Source organism: Crassostrea angulata, chromosome 4, assembly GCF_025612915.1.
Source record: "Crassostrea angulata isolate pt1a10 chromosome 4, ASM2561291v2, whole genome shotgun sequence".
Lineage (NCBI taxonomy): Eukaryota > Metazoa > Mollusca > Bivalvia > Ostreida > Ostreidae > Magallana > Magallana angulata.
Genome location: NC_069114.1, coordinates 51,604,786 through 51,627,660, shown reverse-complemented (window position 1 = coordinate 51,627,660; position 22,875 = coordinate 51,604,786).

Sequence of the window (22,875 nt, the reverse complement as noted above, 5' to 3'; positions counted from 1 at the left end):
CCAATGTTACTATAAATAGCACAACTTCAAAAGTAAACAAAAAACCTAACAGCGTCAAAGTAAAAGCTTCCGCTATACAAAATAGTTACACAAAGAGCCACGTTTTGTCAAAAGTGTTGACATTTTGTTTCTTTTATTCTAATTTCGAGAGAATTGTCTATCTTTTTTAGTTTTCTTTTTAATAACTTATTTTAAAACAAGACTATGCATTTTGGATACATACAATGCGCATGATTTTTTATGAACTACTTTGCCGCGCGTTGAAGAAATGGGGATTGAATACATAACGCTTGTTGAAAAATTCAAGGCAGCAACTGTTGAACTTTTTTCTACTAGACATATATATTTTTGTTTGTAGCCGCTTACAAAATTTGATCGCCCTCTGACGCTTTGCCGACATTAAAAGCATAATTATGAGAGAGAGAGAGAGAGAGAGAGAGAGAGAGATTTAGTCTTTACCACACAATTATATGCATAAAGACACTCCAAAAGAGGCCGGCTTTCAGTACTTTATTACTTTGATTGCAATTGGTCCGTGAACTCAACTGTTTTAATTAAAGTTTGATTGATCTGGATTCCTTGCGAGCAGATCTTTTTGTGTGTGTGTGTCACTGGAAACATTTCTTCATTTCTTTTTTGCATCGCCTGATGACTTCACAACACTACAAACGCTGACCTTTAATTGTATCAATTATAATTTATATGCTCATATTTTTTTAAATATTTACTTAAATGGATGGATGGATGGATGGATTGAGAGAAAGATGAATAGATGGAAGGACGATTGATTGACTGCTTGATAGATATTATATATATTTTTGTCACAAGGTTTTATTTCTTGGGTTTTAAGGCCAAAATCTAGTCAATGATTCCAGAGTGTCTTTTTATTGATAGAACCATTATGACGTCATAAGTGATTTGAAGAATCGTTTTCCCGTACTTTACGGCTCTAAAGGAAATATGTAGAAAATTAAAAAATGTCTTTATATTTTATGTTAAATAATGGGAAAAGTTTTCCCGGTACCAAAATTCAATTTGACATCATTTTAAAGAGGAAGTCAAAAGCTTGCTTCATTCAGTTTTAGGAAAGACTGTAATTATTTTAGATATAAGTAATTATTTAGATATGGACAACACTCAGAAATGTGTTCCTTATTTCCTTCTTTCTTTTCGAAATTCTAATTAAGTTTTACAACATTCTTAAGCAAGCCTTGCACAACAGTTGATAGGGTGTACCGGGGCTAAAAACTTGGTAAACACAATGAAAAATCATGTTTTAAACTATCTATATTATTGAAAATGACGGTAAAAACATGATTTTTCATTTTGTTTACCAAATATTTTAGCCCCGGTACACCCTATCAAACTAATCTACTGTTATGAAGCATCATTAAAATAATTTATGTCTTAAATTTTATAAACCTGTAGGTACCTTTCATTTACTAGATCTTGATCTTAAAAGAGGTTCAAAATGCACATGGCTATATGAATAATTGTTAAATAACTGAAAACCTGACAATATTTTAAGCATTAATTGCTGTCTCCCGTAATATTTATTTTAATGGTAACAACAATACGGTACTCCATATTGCACTGGATTATCGGGTTTAAACTGGTTTAGATGGGTAAATGACGATGGACCAATCACATATGAAGAGCGTGAAGGATGAGATTTTTATTCGTTGTGCAAGGCTCGCTTAAGAATGTTGCAAAACTTATTAGAATTTCGAAAATACATTAAGTACTTTGCACTTAAAAGCAGACTTAATCTGCTTAAAGCTGATACATTTCGATAAGGAAGATATATCGACCTTTCAAATTACGAATTTCAAAGCGTTTTTCTAGGATATCCTGAATACTACCATACATAATGTAAGCAGAAACCTACTTATTTGCGTCACGGGCGACTACACTAGTGGCTCGCTAAGCTATTTCCTTTTTTTTCAATACGTTTTTGTCACCTTTAAAAAATCCTCTTTTTATGTGTCCTGTGAAAAACTCGCAGGTCACATTGCATTTTTACATCATATTGTGTCTAGCACAGAACAACATGAGTCATTGAAAGAAGATACTTTGTTCACGCAACAGCTTTTTAGAGATTGTTTTGTTAACTTCCTTTCAATTGCAACCGATTATTTCCATCGACTCAAAACAATCAATCGACTCCTATTTCCTAAGTCTGCAAGTGGGCGTATAAAGCTGCTATTTTTGAAAAAACGATTATTTTTCATACGTTCAACAGTGCTTAAAACTTGCAACACTGGCGGATGATGAGGATCTATGGGTTTCTTAGTTGGTGGACTACCTAATTTTTTGGTTTCTACAATGTCGCTTACACACTCGTAAAATCTTCACGCCCCGTTTATCGATTGGTCGAAACGTTCAGCGACATAAGAAAAATCACGGAATTCACGAAATAATCATACTGATGACTGACTCAAATTCCCACAAGAGACGATTTTAGCTAACGTACTAATGTACATGTACATTAACAGTAAATTAGTGATTTTTACTTATTTTTTACAATTATTTTATTAAGAGAAAATGTAAATATAAACAATAAATTGCCTTTTTTGATGATTTATGCGGGTTATGAAAGTAGCGATCATTGCAGAAAAAAGTCACTAACGCAGGTTATGTATTTTGTCTGCAATGTCGCCACTTTCATATCCCGTAAAATCACCAAAGAAGGCACCTTTAAAATGTCCATCTGTATGTGTCCTGTGACAAACCTCGCAGGTCACATTGCTTTATTACACTGTTTTTTTCTAGCACAGAACAAATTACTGATTCATTAAAAAAAAGATACTTTGTTCACGCAACAGCTTTTTTGAGGTTGTTTCATAACTTCCTTTCAATTTCAACCGATTATCCCCATCGATTCAGAACACACGTTGTTATTTTATTCAATAGACTTTTTAGGCAATTGCTTAATGTCATCTTTAAATACTTAATATCAACGAATGAATTTACAGGCATTTAGGAGAATATTAAGGTATGTTGCTTAAAATATAACGTAGGGTATGGTATATATTATGGCAATTATTGTTGAATCCGATCAAAGACTGTGTTTACACTTAGAAAATATAGATATCTGATAAGTGATTTAACTTTCCTGATATAATAATTAAATGTATTTTTTTTATTTGATCCAAGGCAAAATTTCATTATGAAAAAATATATTTTCTTTTTAAACTTTAATCTGAAATCAGTGGGAAGTTTATTAAACCCCGATTCTATTGACAACATGGGTGGATTACACAACTAGCGTTATGATAGAATAACTAATTCAAAAAAAACACTGTTGTTTTTCCCAATACATTGTGTTACAAGATGGCCATGTTGTGGCGTTGATAAGTACTATATGGTAAGTATCACAATCAATCATGGGTTACTCTTATACGTATGTATACACATTGCAACATAACTATTTTAGTGAAAAGCGACAGCATGATAAAAATATTATACAATTTTATAGAATTTCATAATGGCTGAGCAGTAAATAGTTCAGAATATTTTTCACGAGGTGCAGGGAACAAGTCATTGTTTTCTATTGCTTGATGCCAACATATGCGGGCTTCAAAACTACTTAAGGTGTTACCTACACCAGTGGGTTAATACATGCATGTTAATTTCCAGTGGTGAAAAAAAGTAGATTTCGAACCAAATAGCGGTAGCATTGTGCGTGATCATGTTCGTGTATATTTCAAAGCACATATTTTTATATACTACCTAAGATGTAAAGGTTTCTGATAAGTAACTTACGATATCAAATACAATATAAAAGACTTTTAAAATTAAGAAATATCAACACATGCATGAATTTACCATCAAATTGATTAAGCTTATTTTTATGTGGAAAAAATCTTTGAGTGCAAACATTAACAATTGACTTAGTTTGTTCGGTAAAAATAGGTTAATCCTAACACATAAGAGAAGTAACAACTTGTAAGAAATAGTACTTTCTTTTTCAATATCAAAAACGATGTTTACATGCTTTAAATATCACAAATAAAGCAGTGTTGCAATAAACTGGAAGTCAAATTTACTGTTATGGCCAAGTTAAAAGATATATTCAGGCATTGTTAATTCCACGAGTTAAATTGCAAAGCCTCTTTATCCTTGGCGAGGATATATTTGGCATGTCATGTAACTAATGTAAACGCTGGAAGTGGCTTCTGTCATCGTTCAATGTAATACACACGCTTGAAAACTTATCATTCCCCCAACTTAATAAAAACGTTTGTATGCCTCCGATTCAAAGTCACGTACTAATTTCAAACCCGATAAGATTTTTTGACAACAATGACTTCCAAAATGGCTATCTAACACAGACGTAATTAGAAGAAAAGCGGTAGGCGAGAGTCTTTGATATCCAGAGGCTCGGTTAAATCTCCTTTTTTTAACACAGGAAATCTCGCTGCCATTGTTTACCACTGACGTCTGTGCAATAATATATATAAATTCCAAACCTATATCAGGTTTTTTTCCGAAATACGTTGCCGGTCCAATAGAGCGCAGTCTTTTGACCGGCGGTCTAATATATTACAGTATAATGACATGTAGTTCAGTAGATCGGTTTCAATAGTTACGAAAAAAAACTGAATACACATACAAAATAGACAAAAATATCTAAACTGTAATAAACAGTAAAATCTCTTTGATTTTGGTAACAAATAAAAAATATGGTCCTTCCCATACGTAGGGGGAAATCACAATTTATGGTCTGTCTTGCAACAAACAAAATACACGTACCTCCAGATAAAAACTAAATTTTCCTTATTCAGGCGGGTAGTGTCCACAATGCATTTCGACCTAGCCTTTGCTGGCGGTTGGTCTTAGAAGAAAAAGTCACTGTATTTATATACCTGACTCGTAGAAACCCTCATTATAAAGACATTGTTGCTTCTAACCAGGGATTGAGTGTTTACTCGATGTAAAGAATAAAGATATTATAATTAGATATATGTAAACTTAATGAATTATCTAACCAATATCGATTTCATATAACTTTTGCAATAATTGACAACTGGTATGATATGGTCACGGTCAAGTAATCCAAAGGGCCAGTAGTCCAAAGGCCTGAAACTTCAAAGTTTATTCCCTCGAAGGCCCACTAATTCTGATAATTCATTAGTTTTATTGTTGATAATTTCTTTCCTGCATTTATTGACAAAACCTTTATGGCTAAATGGTCAGAAACATTCATTTAAACAGAATATTGGCGAATATTTTTTAAAAATGTTTTTATTTGTTTTGGTCTGGAAATGCACATCTCCTTTTACTTAAATTTAATTTCAGAAAATCGGCCGATAAATAAACCGCTGATTTTTTGCGTGGACCCTGAGGTCCACGCAGAAAATATATAAGCGAGGTTAAACCGGATGCTATGGGGGAAAATTCAGCCTGTGCATGAGCTAACCTGGTTCCTGTGCGTAATGGGTAGCTCAGGGAACCAGGCTAGCACACGTTTATCTGAATCGGGATCGGGATTCCGTGCCATATGCACACATAAGTTCAAAGGCGCTTTAATTGTAAAGTTGTTGGTAAACAGTACAAAAACAAAATATTCCTTTTAAAGAAATGATTGGCATGTGATATGAACTATCAGTATTATAAAATAAGTTAATGTTATGCCGAAACTACAACATACATCAAATACACATGTAACGTAACTTTACTTTTATATTAGGCGAGGCTAGAGAACTTTCCGATTAATTTTTTTTTAGCATTTAAGTATGATTTAATAATTATTGCACTGTATAAAAGTTTAAATCTCAAGAAAATTGCATCAAAATTTGAAATTTTTAATTTACACAAAGCTGTCACTGCATAGTTAACAAAGAAGTGCGAATCGTAATGTGTGCGCAAATAGTAGAATTCACCGAATGCCTGATACTATACATGCAAACTTCATTCAAAGATAGATCATAATTATTTTAGTGTGAACCCTTTAAATTCTGAGATAAAAAGTCAGGGCTATACATACATGTAAACTTAATACAACATACAAATTTAGTGGTTAAAACCAGAGGGATAGAGTCGGTGGAATCTCTGATAATATTAAGGCTTTCACGTTTTCGATGGAAACACATGCAAAGGGTCCACGTATTGTAGTCCTTTTTTAAAGGACAGCAAATTGTTTTTACTTTTTTCCGATACTCTTTAGATTAAAAAAACAAACAAATACTCAAAATAAATTTAGAATCATACTAACACAGGTCACTTATTACCTTCACCATTTTCTTTTTAAAAAACTCCAAAATACGTTAATGAGTTTTTAAAATTATACTATTATTTTTTAAATACTTATTGACTTTGGTTTCTTCTCTTCTCAAAGTAATAGTCAAAATAAAGTTTGGAAAGAAATAAGTGTATGTGGAAAGAATCTTAAGAGTTTGAATACAGTAATATTGATTTACAAATTAAATCAGTTTTAAAATTATTTTCAACATTGCTAACTATTATTACTTATTAGGTTTGTAACTGACTGATTACGGAAATATATCGGGTTGAACAATCTCATAGACGGCGAGGCGATATATTTCCGTAGTCAGTCAGTAACAAACTTCATGTTTTGTTTTCACGAGGACTGTCAAGTAAGATTTATTTCAAAACAAGCGATGATCTTCAATATTCAGGATTAAAGTGGTCTTATATATCGTCAATTATAACACAGTCAACATTTACAAAATTCTCTTTCTCACCTTTCAAATAGTCGCTGCACCCTTGTCACGTACAATGTTTTGTTCCTACTTAAATGTAAACGTTTTCTCCCTTTTTCTTCAAAGAGGTCGATTTGAGCTGATCTCGAAGATGCCATTTTATTCTGCTCCAGACACAACAATATGACGTCAATTCAAATAGCAACTTCACTTATTTAAAAGAAATTTCAAAGGGCAGCTACTCCAAATATTTTAGGAACTTACGGAAGGCGATTTGTGTATCAAATTATGAAGTGTCGAGGTGGCGAAGCGTCGGCCATATTTCTTCACCAGACGGACGTAGAGATATAGTTATAGATAGTCACATGTCATGTTTGAACCAAAGAAACTGACATTTCAGTCCGAGGTAAAACACGACAATATCATTTGCATATCAACAGGGACAAATAGAGTCTAGTTTGCAGTATTGGACTGTTATTTGTGATTAATATTAATTTAGAAATTGTCATTTTAGGTGCCTTACAGAAAATGGGCGGCGCTTGTTTGGTATGTGCTATAGCTATAATGGTAAAAACAACGACTGAAATTTTAAAAAATCATTTATCACAATTTAAACAGTAGAGAAATCGTTTTACGTTTGAAAATGCCCTTTGATTAAAACTGTTCTTTCGTAGAAATTAATGCGACCAAAGACATCACATGTAAGTAAATCTTTAAATAAAAAAATATGATTTTTAAATATTCAGTATGTCATTTTCTAGTCACCAGTCGTTATATTTTAATACTTATAATCACTGAAACAATATAATATGTGGATAAAATTGAAAAATATTTTAAATCATGATACGCTCCTAAATTTCAAGATATTTTTTATACAACTCCTTAAAGCTGATTTGACTTTCGTTGCAAGGGTGAGCGATATGTCCCCTTGACCTTCTGTTTGTAAGTTTTTCAAAGATGAAAATAAGATAAAGCTATAAAAACCGTTATTGTTGGTAAAGTTTCATAGAAATCCTTGTAGGGTGATGTTTTGTTTCATTTTTTGCATTTCATTGTTAAAGCACACTAAATTGTATTACAGAAAATAATCTGGGTGTTGAATGGTTGTCGTATTTATAGTTTTATAACATTATTTGATTCTAATCTAGATGTGGAATAATATATACGTTTTGCAAATATAAAATGTGTGTATTCTATCCGACAATTAAAAAAATTAATTCATTAAATTTTCCAGATATCAGAGTATGCTAAACGTACAAGTCTTCATGTAAGTATTTACATTTTTTTGTATTATCATGTAGTGTTTGATCAACAAAAAATGTGTTTCTTTCATGTAAGATAGTTTTTGCTTAGGTCACAATATGACATTGTAAAACGAATCAGGAATAAACAAAATTACTTTGTTAACACATTATTATGACAATAGAACAAAGTGACCACAAATCAATGCTAAAGTTTCCGTGAATGTATACATAGTTCTATATATGAATACAAATGTAAAATGCTCATTCTGACTGTCTTATCATTGATTACTATTGTCTGAAAAAATATATGATCCTTACCTGTTCAGAATATTTGTTAAAATCTGCTTGAATAAAACGTAGTCATGTTAATTTTTTTTTCATTCTTATTCTCTCTTTTAGAAAATGAGTGTTGATTACAGATCCTAGTCTTGTTCGTCAATGTTTAAAAGCTATATATATCTTGAATTTCTACACACTCGATAATAAATTGTGGATATAAAGATTTTTAATGAGCTGTTGGAAGCTATAGTTCGATATAAATAATAATATTCCAAATTAACTGTGCAACATGTAGAATAATTCATTAATCAGACAAATTGTAACATATTCAAGCAAATGTTTATCTGATAATTGACCCAAAAGCAATGTAATAGACCAGATAAAATCATGGAAATTCACCGTAAAGAGACTTTTGGTCATCCATGTTTTGTTTAAACTTAATTATATTTTGATTTGATAACGTATTTACAAAATCAGCATTTGGTTGCCAAGCAGACCAGATCTTATGTAAAACAAGATATACAGGAAATGCAGCATGGGTTGTTTGGCATTCCGCATACGGATTTTTTTAATAACCTAGGACTTCTGTAAAATTAAAGTATTTAATTTATTGATGTTAATTCTTATACCGTTGTTTCACCTAACTATAATATTATTATTTATAGGAATCACCTTCAAGGACCACTGATGAATCCTATGTATGTATAATTTTTCATTGGTTTTTATGTGCTATTTGGTTTCCTCGAAATATGTTTACATATGTATATTTGTATGTATGACATTATAAAATATATGATCTAACTTTAGAATGATTTTTGAAAAATGAAATCCGTCTATTATTGAAAAACAGAAAACCTAGTTCATTTTATGTTAAAAAATCAAATGTAGATAACTAAAAATTGCAAACGACACGAACAATTGAAATTGTATCATTGATAACCTCTGAGCTATCAAAGCCAACGCTTTCAAAAACGGCGCGATACAAAATTCTTCATGATATATTAGTGTTTAATAGTTCTGTTGTAGCAGTACATGTAATTTTAGTTCTAGATTTGTTTTTTTTTTCTTTCTATTCCATGTCATATAATATTTTTAGTCCTGAAGAAGGGACTTATATTAATATCTACATATCAGGTCCGACACTTTAAAGATGCCTAATGTTGTTGTTTTTATTTTGCGCTGTATGTATTTCCGATGATTCTATGTTTAATAATTTTTTACTGACTTTATTAATCCGTTTTATTACCCTCAGCGTTAGCAACACACTTAGCAACGGGTAACACAATGAATTGTTACATGCGCGATATTATGCGCGTACGGTTCGCCGTAGAATTCACGTCGTTTCTATATAAAATCAATGGCTATAAAAAAAATTCTCTAAAATTAAGACATTCAGTATAATAAAATAAATAGTGCCTGTTTGGGAGGATACAATGTAACAGTTGAAATTGACACCCCTCGAAAACCATTGTCAACCTCCGCTTCGCGTCGGTTGACAATGGTTTCCTTGGGGTGTCAATTTCAACTGTTACCCTCCCAAACAGGCACTATTTATATAGTGTAACCCTTCTGTCAAGTGGTTTCTAACGCTGAGGGGAATAAAACGGATTATCAACTGCGTTTAAACCAAACAGATTTCAGTATTTAACATGGAAGTATAATAATAACAATTATAAAGTTTGATTACCAGGGCTCAAGTGTTGGTTCAAAATTCAATATATAGATGTTTAAATGGAGGAGGACTCAAAATTTCTTTTCAAGAACTACAATGCTAAAATGTATGATATTACTATGAAATTATAGACTACTCGGTGTTAATACTAAGTTGTACAAACCATGATGTCCACAAAGACCTATCATATGTCAAAAAGTATCTATATAATAAATGTTTGTGATCTATAATATGACCATTTGCTGATATCAGTTTTAAAATTTACCTTATGTTGCAACACTTCGGCCGAGTCAGTGCTTGAAAGATAGTCATACATTTTTTTCAAGTCAGCATCAGATATTGGAGGGTAATGGTCAATGTTGGCCTGCCTCTGCCTCTTTAACTCCATTGTCATCCCTATATTTGTTGTTTAAAAATTATAAAAAAAATTAAATCCTCTGTATATATATATCTAATAATCAAATATTGAAACGAGTATGCTCAATGACTAGATAATTCGTGAAATTAACATAAGCTGATAGTATTAATTTTATGAAATCGGAAGTCTTACCTTTGAAAAATTTGAATCTCGGAATAATGGATCCTTAATAATGTCAACGTCTGGTCGAATAGATTGCAAAAATCTCTGCATACCCTGTCGATATGATATCAGAGTGGTTTTTTTTTTACATCTCCCCTTTGTTATTTCGAAGTTCAACATAAAATCTCCCCAGCAGACGAGCCAGCTCTTCACACGATAGGCTTTTGAATTATGCACTGATTTGCTTAGAAAGTAAACATCCCCGAAAAATGTTTACAGCTAACTTTGTTTTTTGTTTTTTGTTGTTTTTTTATTATTGACATTTGTTCTAAATACAATAACAAAAGTACTCACTACATAATTTTTCAACAAAGATGTATAGGATCTTTAAATATAAGTAGACATGCACATTTTCATACAGAGTATTCGACATAAATCTTATAAGTAAAAAAAATATTTGAAAAAAAACAACATAAAAAAAAGGTTGACAAAAAGGTAATGAAAAAAGGTTTCAGAATTGTTCAAACACACATGTATATTTCACTTTTAGTCCAGCAAGATATTGCCTATGCTAACATGAAGGGCCACAATCTACTAACTACAAGTCTCTTATGCCCCATGTTAGCAAAACAGCGACCACACTTGGTATGTTGACCTGTTGGCACCTATTTATATAACACAACAGATATAGAAAAGATATATAAATATATATAAAATAAAAATAAGTTATGTATCAATTTACCTATTATATGAACTATAAACTGCTTCTAATACGTTTTAAAAGGATTGCAAAGCTCCTTTGTGACAGCGATTTGTAGACCTCAGAGAAAAAAGTTAGTACATATTTTATATGATTACATATTTCTTGAGGTTTTTCCTCTTTGTTTTCAATTCTACAATACATTTTATAGTTATATATCTTACAGGCAATCAAAGAAATCAAACTGTTAAGAAATAGTGTTTTCTCATTCTTTTCAAAATAAAAACCTATTACTACTGTTTTCCATGATACATTAACATTTAAACATTTTTGAACAATGTCCCATATTTGACTTACATTCTTACATCTCAGAATGAGATTCTCGTTGTTTTCCTTTACATCTTTACAAAAGACACACATATCATTTTCAACAATTTTCCATCTTTTCATCATTTCTCTATTACATAATAAATTGCTCATTCTGACTGTCTTATCATTGATTACTATTGTCTGAAAAAATATATGATCCTTACCTGTTCAGAATATTTGTTAAAATCTGCTTGAATAAAACGTAGTCATGTTAATTTTTTTTTCATTCTTATTCTCTCTTTTAGAAAATGAGTGTTGATTACAGATCCTAGTCTTGTTCGTCAATGTTTAAAAGCTATATATATCTTGAATTTCTACACACTCGATAATAAATTGTGGATATAAAGATTTTTAATGAGCTGTTGGAAGCTATAGTTCGATATAAATGATAATATTCCAAATTAACGGTGCAACATGTAGAATAATTCATTAATCAGACAAATTGTAACATATTCAAGCAAATGTTTATCTGATAATTGACCCAAAAGCAATGTAATAGACCAGATAAAATCATGGAAAATCACCGTAAAGAGACTTTTGGTCATCAATGGTTTGTTTAAACTTAATTATATTTTGATTTGATAACGTATTTACAAAATCAGCATTTGGTTGCCAAGCAGACCAGATCTTATGTAAAACAAGATATACAGGAAATGCAGCATGGGTTGTTTGGCATTCCGCATACGGATTTTTTTAATAACCTAGGACTTCTGTAAAATTAAAGTATTTAATTTATTGATGTTTATTCTTATACCGTTGTTTCACCTAACTATAATATTATTATTTATAGGAATCATCTTCAAGGACCATTGATGAATCCTATGTATGTATAATTTTTCATTGGTTTTTATGTGCTATTTGGTTTCCTCGAAATATGTTTACATATGTATATTTGTATGATGACATTATAAAATATATGATCTAAATTTAAAATGATTTTTGAAAAATGAAATCCGTCTATTATTGAAAAACAGAAAACCTAGTTCATTTTTTTCTAGTCACCAGTCGTTATATTTTAATACTTATAATCACTGAAACAATATAATATGTGGATAAAATTGAAAAATATTTTAAATCATGATACGCTACTAAATTTCAAGATATTTTTTATACAACTCCTTAAAGCTGATTTGACTTTCGTTGCAAGGGTGAGCGATATGTTTTTCAAAGATGAAAATAAGATAAAGCTATAAAAACCGTTATTGTTGGTAAAGTTTCATAGAAATCCTTGTAGGGTGATGTTTTGTTTCATTTTTTGCATTTCATTGTTAAAGCACACTAAATTGTATTACAGAAAATAATCTGGGTGTTGAATGGTTGTCGTATTTATAGTTTTATAACATTATTTGATTCTAATCTAGATGTGGAATAATATATACGTTTTGCAAATATAAAATGTGTGTATTCTATCCGACAATTAAAAAAATTAATTCATTAAATTTTCCAGATATCAGAGTATGCTAAACGTACAAGTCTTCATGTAAGTATTTACATTTTTTTGTATTATCATGTAGTGTTTGATCAACAAAAAATGTGTTTCTTTCATGTAAGATAGTTTTTGCTTAGGTCACAATATGACATTGTAAAACGAATCAGGAATAAACAAAATTACTTTGTTAACACATTATTATGACAATAGAACAAAGTGACCACAAATCAATGCTAAAGTTTCCGTGAATGTATACATAGTTCTATATATGAATACAAATGTAAAATGCTCATTCTGACTGTCTTATCATTGATTACTATTGTCTGAAAAAATATATGATCCTTACCTGTTCAGAATATTTGTTAAAATCTGCTTGAATAAAACGTAGTCGTGTTAATTTTTAAGGGTCTTCCGTTTCAAACGGAAGACCCTCTTGTTAAGGTCTTCCGTTTCCAACGGAAGACCTTATTGTTATTGCTTTGTTTCTTTTTCCCTTTTATTTTTTTTTTCTTACGCTTTTTTGTACAAGCGATTTTTTGAAAACGACTTGACCGATTTTCGTGAAAATTTCAGATCTTGTAGATATTGATAAAAACCTTATATATAATTTTTTATTTTAATGACGTCATTTCCGTTCGGGAGATATTGACGTTTTAGTGATTTTTAGAGGGTCATTTTGTCCGGCTATCTCCTCCTAAACGAAAAAAGATATTGAATTTAAATTTTTAGGGATTGTAGACAAAAGATTGTAGATGTGTTTAAAGGCATTTATGGTTGTCTGGCTTCAAAGGCGTCGAAGCTCGCCTGGACCCGAAAATCGAGTTTGAAAAAACGACGTAATTTTTAATAGTTTCGTTCTTTATCTCCTTTCCTGAAAATATTTTACCATAACATATAAAGCAAATAAAATTAATATTTACAAGAGCTTTCGTTTGAATACAAGAAAAAGGGGCTGGTCCCTCAAATTAGGGGCCAACAGGGCTCTAAAGTCTTTCTTCCATAGCACTTTACTGAGAAATATTTTGTAATATGTTTAAGAAGCAAAAATGTTCATCTTTCACTAATAAACCTATACATTATAAAATTTTTATTATGCGTTACGTAATTAGGGGTTTTAAGGGGCCAGAAGTCCAAAACTTCGATCGAATATATCTCAAAAAGGACAAATATTTTGAAAAGCAATATAGAATAAAAGATGCTTAGAATGATGTTTTAAACAATATTCAATCATAAAAGATTCGTTATCTGGCCCCAATAAGGAGATTAGGGGTCGGCCCCTAAAATGTCATATCCCAGATAGCTCTAAATCGCCAAAGAATTTCTAAACACTTGTTGAACAAAATATGTTTAATATCAAAAGAACTTTCGTATGAAGCCAAGAAAAATGGGCTGGCCCTTCAATTTAGGGGCCAAAAGGGCTCAAAAGTCTTTCTTCTATAGCACTTTACTGAGAAATATTTTGTAATATGTTTAAGAAGCAAAAATGTTCATCTTTCACTAATAAACCTATACATTATAAAATTGTCATCATGCGTTACGTAATTAGGGGTTTCAAGGGGCCAGAAGTCCAAAACTTCGATCGAATATATCTCAAAAAGGACAAATATTTTGAAAAGCAATATAGAATAAAAGATGCTTTGAATGATGTTTTAAGCAATATTCAATCATAAAAGATTCGTTATCTGGCCCCAATAAGGAGATTAGGGGTCGGCCCCTAAAATGTCATATCCCAGATAGCTCAAAAACGGCAAAGAATTTCTAAACACTTGTTGAACAAAATATGTTTCATATCAAAAGAACTTTCGTATGATGCCAAGAAAAAGGGGCTGGCCCTTCAATTTAGGGACCAAAAGGCTCTAAAGTCTTTCTTCCATAGCACTTTACTGAAAATTATTTTGTAATATGTTTAGGAAGCAATAATGTTCATCTCACATTTATTTAACAATATATTATAATTATTTTATCATGTGTTCCGTATTAAGGGGTTTTTAATGGGTTTCAAGGGGCCAGAAGTACAAAACGTTGATAACATACCTCAAACAGAACAAATATTTTAAAAAGTATGAAAATCAATATAGAATAAAATGCTGAGAATGATGGTCCTAACAAAATTCAACCATAATTTTTTTTTGTTGCCCCGATAAGGAGATAAAGGGTCAAATATCAAAGTCAAGGTCATATAACCTTCAAAAAATCGCACGGAAGACCTCCTCGTTGCTCGCAACGAGATCGTGTCTAGTTATTCTACGGTTTCTTTTTCTTTATTAGGGTCTTCCGTTTTCAACGGAAGACCCTCTTGTTTTTCTTCGGTTTCTTTTTAGGGTCTTCCGTTTCCAACGGAAGACCCTCTTGTTATTCTATTGTTTCTTTTTATTATTATTAGGGTCTTCCGTTTCCAACGGAAGACCCTCTTGTTTTTCTACTGTTTCTTTCTATTATTATTATTCTTAACATTCTTTTTCTGCCTTCTTTAAAGCTTTATTTATCGAACACTATTCGTCCGATTTGCACGAAATTTTCCGGAATTATAGGACATCGGAGGGGATAAATGTTTTTAGTTAAATGTTTTGTTGACGTCACTTCTGGTTTCAGATATTGACGATTTTATAATTTTTAAGGGTCATTTTGTCCACGCATCTCCTCCGAAACTATTCAAGATAGAAGCTTGAAATTTTCATGGATTGTAGATGAATGTCTGAAGATGTACCCCCATGCTTTCAATTATGAAAATTGCTCAAGGCCGTAAAGCTCGCCTGAACCTGAAAATTAGCATCAAATTTGTTCACGAAATTTTTGCACATTTTCCGTTATACCTTTTGATGTATAAATATTTTGTTAATACATGTAATGCAAGAGTTGTTTTAATTTTCACGAGCTTTCATTTGATATCAAGAAAAAGGGGCTGGCCCCTCAAATTAGGGGCCAAGGGGGTTGTAAAGTCTTCTTACCGTAACGCTTTACTGAATAATAATTTGTTATTAATTATAGAAGCAAAAATGTTTATTGTACAGCTGTTTATCTATACAGTACAATACTGAAGTCATATGTTACGTAATTAGGGGTTTCAAGGGGCCAGAAGTTCAGAACTTTGATGATTAATATCTGAAAAAGGAGAAATATTTTGAAAAGCATTGTAGAACAAAAGTTGCTCAAAATAATGTTCTGTACAATATGCTACCTTAAATTTTTTTTGTTTATGACCCCATTTAGAAGATAAAGGGCCGGCCCCTAAAACACATTTGTACAGATATCTTAAGAACGGTTAACATTTCGTGAACATTTGTTGAACAAAATATGTTTATATTTGCGAGACCTTTAATTTGATATCAAGAAAAAGGGGCTGGCCCCTCAAATCAGGGGTCAATAGGGGTCTAAAATCTTCTTATAATAACTCTTTACTGATAAATAATTTATTAATTATAGATGCAAAAATGTTCATTGTACGTCTGTTCATCTATATATTACAATACCTAAGTCATATATTACGTAATTAGGGGTTTCAAGGGGCCAGAATTCAAAACTTTGATCATTAATATTCGAAAAAGGAGAAATATTTTGAAAAACAATGTAGAACAAAAGTTGTTCAAAATAATGTTCTAAACAATATGATGCCAAATATTTTGTTCCTGGTGGCCCCGGTAAGGGGTTATAGGGTCGGCCCCTAAAACACAGTTGTTTAGATATCTCGATAATGGTTTAAAATTCATGATTACTTGTAGAGGAGAATATGTTTATATTAGCGAGACCTTTTATTTGATATCAAGAAAAAGGGGCTGATCCCTCAAAGTAGGGGCCAGAAGGGCTTTCCGGAAATTTTGATTCCACGTTCTTGGTTAAGAAAATAGTGTTATGTTCAAAGTAGAATTAACTCGTACCTAAAATAATTCGGAAATTGTTAATTCGTTCTTGAACACATTTGGGATTTTTTTTATTAAGTAGTTCTAGAAATTGTAAAGGATTTTGTTAATTCGTTCTTGAAATCATTCAGATATAGTTAAGTCGTACTAAGAATTATTCGATATTTTTAAAATATTTTTTTTAATTTTCCCTTGTAGTTGGTTTTAGAACTCTGCTTCTTACAGAAACTTCTAGCTTTACTCTCGACGCTAACGGAAGACCCACTCGTTGCTTTGCAACGAGCTTTGCTCTAGTTATTATTATTATTCTTTTTCTTTATTTTTCTGACTTTTTTAAAGCTTAATATCTCAAAAAGTTTTCAACGGATTTACGTGAAACTTTCAGGGATTATGAAACATCATCGTCCCTTAAAGATGTTAAATTTCTAACTACAACGTCACTTCCGTTTTTACGTTACGTCAATTTTTAAATTTAAAAAAAGTGATTTTGTCCAGGGCGTTTTTCAAAAACACTTTAAGATAGAGACTTGGAATTTTCTGTGTTGAAGCATTGATCGTTTTTATTTAGACATAAGGCTGGAATTAAGTTTCCGTCACTTCTGGTCCAAACCGGAAGTATTTTAAAATTTTCGAATTTTCGAATTTTTCGTTTCAATTTCAAATGTTTATGAGGTTTGTAGAGTTGGTCATGCTGAATACAAAACTGAAATCCGTTTGAAAATCGGACGATGCATTACAGAGATATCGGGGTTTAAAAATTGATTTTTCCGGAAATTTTGATTCCGCGTCCTTGGTTTGAAAAATAGCGTAATGTTCAAAGTAAAATTAACTCGTACCAAAAATAATTGTTAAGTCGTACCTGAACACATTCGGATTTTTTTTTGGTTCAGTCGTTCTTAAAATCGGAAAGGTTTTTGTAAAGTCGTACTTAAAATCATTCGTATTTTGTCAAGTCGTACCAGGAATATTCGATTTTTTTCATCTTTTTATTTTAGTTACTCTTGTTATTGTTTTAAGAGCTCTGCTTCTTACAGGAACTTCAAGCTTTACTTTCGACATTAACGGAAGACCCACTCGTTGCTTTGCAACGAGCTTTGCTCTAGTTATTATTATTTTTTTTCTTTTTCTTTTTTTTCTGACTCCTTTTCGGCTTCATAACTCAAAGAGTATTCAACTTATTTAAAGGAAACTTTCAGGGATTATGTGCAATTATAATGTCTCAAAGATGTTAAAGTTTCCATTACAACATCACTTCCGTTTTGACGCTACGTCATTTTTAAACTTTAAAAAAAGTCATTTTGTCCCGACATTTCTCAAAAACGCTTTCAGATAGAGTCTTGAAATTTTTTGTGGTTATGAATTTGGCAATTAACATGTGCAATAAGGCTGGAAATAAATATCTGTCACTTCCGGTCGAAACCGGAAGTGAAACAAATTTTTCGAAAAAATGAATTTTCTGATCAAATCGAAAATGAATATGTGTTTTATAGAACTTATCAAGCTGAATCTAACACTGAAATCCATTTTAAAATCGGACAATGCATTAAAGAGATATCAGGGTTTAAAAATTAATTTTTCCGGAAATTTTTATTCCGCGTCCTTGGTTTAAAAAATAGCGTTATGTTCAAAGTAAAGTTAACTCGTACCAAAAAAAATTGTTAAGTCGTACTTAAACACATTCGTTTTTTTTTTAAATAAGGAAGGGTTTTGTTAAGTCGTACTTAAAATCATTCGGATTTTGTTAAGTCGATTTTTTCATCTTTTTATTTTAGTTAGCCTTGTTATTGGCTCAAGAGCTCTGCTTCTTACAGGAACTTCCAGCTTCACTTCCGACATTAACGGAAGACCCACTCGTTGCAACGAGCTTTGCTCTAGTTATTCTTTTTTTTCTTTTTCTGACTTTTTTGGAGCGCTATTTCTCAAAAACTATCCAACCGATTCGCACAAAATTTTCAGGAAAAATAAAGCATGATCGGCGCTACATTTAATCAAATTTTTAAATGATGACGTCACTTCCGGTTTCAAATATTGACGATTTTGTAAATTTTTTAGGGTCATTTTGTCCACGCATCTCCTCCGAAACTAATCAAGATAGAAGCTTGAAATTTTCAGGGATTGTAGATGAATGTATGTAGATGTACCCCCATGCTTCCAATGATGAAAATTGCTAAAGGCCTCCAAGCTCGCCTGAACCTGAAAATTGGCACCAAATTTTTTCACGAAATTTTTGCACATTTTCTGTGATATCTTTTGATGTATAAATATTTTGTTATAAGATGTAATGCAAGAGTTGTTTCAAATTACACGGGCTTTCGTTTGATATCAAAAAATAGGGGCTGGCCCCTCAAATTAGGGGCAAAGAGGGCTGTAAAGTCTTCTTACAATAACTCTTTACTGAATAATAATTTGTTATTAATTATAGAAGCAAAAATGTTCATTGTTCGGCTGTTTATCTATACAGTACCATACCTAAGTCATATGTTACGTAATAAGGGGTTCAAGGGGCCAGAATTTCAAAATTTCGATCATTAATATCTGAAAAAGGAGAAATATTTTGAAAAGCATTGTAGAACAAAAGTTGCTTAAAATAATGTTCTGTACAATATGCTACCTTAAATTTTTTTGTTCATGACTCCATTTAGGAGATAAAGGGCCGGCCCCTAAAGCACATTTGTAAAGATATCCTAAGAAGGGTAAACATTTCGTGAACACTTGTTGAACAAAATATGTTTATATTTGCAAGACCTTTCATTTGATATCAAGAAAAAGGGGCTGGCCCCTCCAATTAGGGGTCAAGAGGGGTCTTAAATCTTCTTACAAGAACTGTTTACTGAACAATAATTTGTTATTAATTATAGAAGCAAAAATGTTCATTGTACAATTGTTTATCTATACAGTATCATACCTTAGTCATATATTACGTAATTAGGGGTTTCAAGGGGCCAGAAGTTCAAAACTTTGATCATTTTAAAATATCTGAAAAAGCAGAAATATTTTTTAAAAGCAATGTAGAACAAAATCATGTTCTGAACAATATGATACCATAAATGTTGTTATTAGTGGCCCCGGTAAAGAGTTAAAGGGTCGGCCCCTAAAATACAGTTGTTTAGATATCTCTATAACGGTTAACCATTCGTTAACATTTATAGAACAAAATATGTTTATATTAGCAAGACTTTTTATTTGATATAAAAAAAAAGGGCTGACCCCTCAAATTAGGGACCAGAAGGACTATTAAGTCCAGGAGCTTCTATCTTTACTCTCAACACCACCGGAAGACCCACTCGTTGCTTTGCAACGAGCTTTGCTCTAGTTTTTCATTCTTATTCTCTCTTTTAGAAAATGAGTGTTGATTACAGATCCTTGTCTTGCTCGTCAATGTTTAAAAGCTATATATATCTTGAATTTCTACACACTCGATAATAAATTGTGGATATAAAGATTTTTAATGAGCTGTTGGAAGCTATAGTTCGATATAAATGATAATATTCCAAATTAACGGTGCAACATGTAGAATAATTCATTAATCAGACAAATTGTAACATATTCAAGCAAATGTTTATCTGATAATTGACCCCAAAGCAATGTAATAGACCAGATAAAATCATGGAAATTCACCGTTAAGAGATTTTTGGTCATCCATGTTTTGTTTAAACTTAATTATATTTTGATTTGATAACGTATTTACAAAATCAGCATTTGGTTGCCAAGCAGACCAGATCTTATGTAAAACAAGATATACAGGAAATGCAGCATGGGTTGTTTGGCATTCCGCATACTGATTTTTTTAATAACCTAGGAATTCTGTAAAATTAAAGTATTTAATTTATTGATGTTAATTCTTATACCGTTGTTTCACCTAACTATAATATTATTATTTATAGGAATCACCTTCAAGGACCACTGATGAATCCTATGTATGTATAATTTTTCATTGGTTTTTATGTGCTATTTGGTTTCCTCGAAATATGTTTACATATGTATATTTGTATGTATGACATTATAAAATATATGATCTAAATTTAAAATGATTTTTGAAAAATGAAATCCGTCTATTATTGAAAAACAGAAAACCTAGTTCATTTTATGTTAAAAAATCAAATGTAGGTAACTAAAAATTGCAAACGACACGAACAATTGAAATTGTATCATTGATAACCTCTGAGCTATCAAAGCCAACGCTTTCAAAAACGGCGCAATACTAAATTCTTTATGATATATTAGTGTTTAATAGTTCTGTTGTAGCAGTACATGTAATTTTAGTTCTAGATTTGTTTTTCTTTTCTTTCTATTCCATGTCATATAATATTTTTTGTCCTGAAGAAGGGACTTATATTATATAAATAGTGCCTGTTTGGGAGGGTAACAGTTGAAATAGACACCCCGAGAAAACCATTGTCAACCGACGCGAAGTGGAGGTTGACAATGGTTTTTGAGGGCTGTCAATTTTAACAGTTATCCTCCCAAACAGGCACTATTTATTTTGTTATACTGAATGTCTTAATTTTTAAGAAAATTTTACTGCTTTTAGATAGGAATAACGTGAATTCTACAGCGAACCGTACGCGCATAATTTTCGCGCATGTAACATTTTTTAATGTTACCCATTGCTAAGTGCGTTGCTAACGCTGAGGGTAATACAAAATATTATTAACTGCGTCTTAACCAATCAGATTTCAGTATTTAACATGAAAGTATAACAATAATATCTACATATCAGGTCCGACACTTTAAAGATGCCTAATGTTGTTGTTTTTATTTTGCGCTGTATGTATTTCCGATGATTCTATGTTTAATAATTTTTTACTGACTTTATTAATCCGTTTTATTACCCTCAGCGTTAGCAACACACTTAGCAACGGGTAACACAATGAATTGTTACATGCGCGAAAATTATGCGCGTACGGTTCGCCGTAGAATTCACGTCGTTTCTATATAAAATCAATGGCTATAAAAAAAATTCTCTAAAATTAAGACATTCAGTATTATATAAATAGTGCCTGTTTGGGAGGGTAACAGTTGAAATTGACACCCCGAGAAAACCATTGTCAACTGACGCGAAGCGGAGGTTGACAATGGTTTTCGAGGGGTGTCAATTTCAACTGTTATCCTCCCAAACAGGCACTATTTATTTTGTTATACTGAATGTCTTTTTTAAAATTTTTAAGAAAATTTTACTGCTTTTATATAGGAATAACGTGAATTCTACAGCGAATCGTACGCGCATAATTTTCGCGCATGTAACATTTTTTAATGTTACCCGTTGCCAAGTGCGTTGCTAACGCTGAGGGTAATAGTAAATATTATTAACTGCGTCTTAACCAATCAGATTTCAGTATTTAACATGAAAGTTTAACAAAATAAAATAAATAGTGCCTGTTTGGGAGGATACAATGTAACAGATGATTGACACCCCTCGAAAACCATTGTCAACCTCCGCTTCGCGTCGGTTGACAATGGTTTCCTTGGGGTGTCTATTTCAACTGTTACCCTCCCAAACAGGCACTATTTATATTTGTTCTAAATACTTCTGTCAAGTGGTTTCTAACGCTGAGGGGAATAAAACGGATTATCAACTGCGTTTAAACCAAACAGATTTCAGTATTTAACATGGAAGTATAATAATAACAATTATAAAGTTTGATTACCAGGGTTCAAGTGTTGGTTCAAAATTCAATATATAGATGTTTAAATGGAGGAGGACTCAAAATTTCTTTTCAAGAACTACAATGCTAAAATGTATGATATTACTATGCAATTATAGACTACTCGGTGTTAATACTAAGTTGTACAAACCATGATGTCCACAAAGACCTATCATATGTCAAAAAGTATCTATATAATAAATGCTTGTGATCTATCATATGACCATTTGCTGATATCAGTTTTAAAATTTACCTTATGTTGCAACACTTCGGCCGAGTCAGTGCTTGAAAGGTAGTCATACATTTTTTTCAAGTCAGCATCAGATATTGGAGGGTAATGGTCAATGTTGGCCTGCCCCTGCCTCTTTAACTCCATTGTCATCCCTATATCTGTTGTTTAAAAATTATAAAAAATTTAAATCCTCTGTATATATATATCTAATAATCAAATATTGAAACGAGTATGCTCAATGACTAGATAATTCGTGAAATTAA